Below are 1,600 nucleotides of genomic sequence, written 5' to 3' on the forward strand. Positions count from 1 at the left end.
GGGCTTCCCGGAGGGTGCAGCTTATTAAAATGAGCAGATATTAAGTTATATTTTAAATTGAGTCAATATCCATCTCTTAAAAACAAATTTGAAGATTGCTTTTCCTAGACAGATACAGCTACAATTCCCTCCTACTTTAGCAATTTGCAAGCTGTATTTACATGAGGTGATCACAAGGGACATATTCAAGCCAAGAAAGTTTCTACTTTTCCTCCTCTACCTTTCCTTCCACACAAGCTCATCCTTCAGCAAGAAAAACTCTTATTTTTAGTTATATTACAGTTACAAAAATGTGCTTACAAAGCAAATCTCTTTCTCAATTTATGTTCTGTAAGTTCAGACTTTTGTCAATGTATGTTTAAAAATTAAACCCACTATTAATAATAGTCATTCAGATAACCATACACACAAACAAATAAAAATTTAGACCTTGAAAATTAGAATAAAAGAATCTCCAACAAACACATTTGTATTACCAACCCAAATTCAGTCAGAGAATTTGCATGTAATGAAAACAAAGAGGTCAGATATAAGTGGAGCACACATCATCATCCTTCACATTACTAAAAGAGTGGCTTGATAAGAATGCAGCTTTTCAACAGTGGAAGTTATTCAGTAAAATTTCAGACTTGGATTTATTTGCTTTTTATTTTTTCATGAATTCTTCAGCATAACACATTATTTTAAAAACAAGTTCCACAATCTATACTAGCCTTTAGAATACTTTTTTAAAATTTGAAAAGTATCAATGCTAAATAATTTTCATTTGCAATGAAAATCCTTTTCTTAGCTTAAGGTAGAAGAGTAAAACAGTTCCTATAGATGCATCACATAAAAATTCTCTTTGGGGAAGTGAGGCATGAGGAGGAAGAAAAGGACAAGATGCCTTTATTCCTTGACTGTAAGATCTTTGCACCAACTATAGAGGTGGTCAATGGATTAAGTATAATAAAACTTTTAGAAAGTTGATTTGTTGATATTGATGGAACAGTGCTACCCCCAGTGATATCAGACTGAACTTTCCAAACTGAATTTCATTTTCACTATATGCACAAAAATATACATACATACACCCCTACACCTTCCAAGCTCCTGATTTGTCTTGACAAATGAGAGAGGAAGCCAATAAATGGTGACAAATAAGAAATTTCCTTTACTGAGAAGAGGATTATTTAAGAGCTGGATGAAGAAATTCATAGAGGAAAGAACTTAATTTGGCAAAACACTTTCATATGTCTTTTGGTTTTATTTTAGTGTGATGATTAATTTATGTGTCAAATTGGCTGGGCAAGTTCCCAGATATTTGGTCAGACATTATTTGGGAATGTTTCTGTGAAGGTGTTTTGGATAAGATTTACATTGAAATCGGTACACTTTGAGTAAAACAGATTGCCCTCCATAATGTGGGTGGGCATCATAAAATCAGTTGAAAGCCTGATAGAAGAAAGACTGATCCCCCTGAAGCATGAAGTAATTCTCCAGAAGACTATTTTGGTATTTCATCTGAAACACTGGGTTTTCTTTATTCTCCATCAGACTGCCTTTGAACTAGAATTGCAACCCTTTTCTGAGTTTTCAGCCTGCTGGCCTCTCCAATCAG

The sequence above is a fragment of the Manis pentadactyla genome, chromosome 4, assembly GCF_030020395.1.
Source record: "Manis pentadactyla isolate mManPen7 chromosome 4, mManPen7.hap1, whole genome shotgun sequence".
Lineage (NCBI taxonomy): Eukaryota > Metazoa > Chordata > Mammalia > Pholidota > Manidae > Manis > Manis pentadactyla.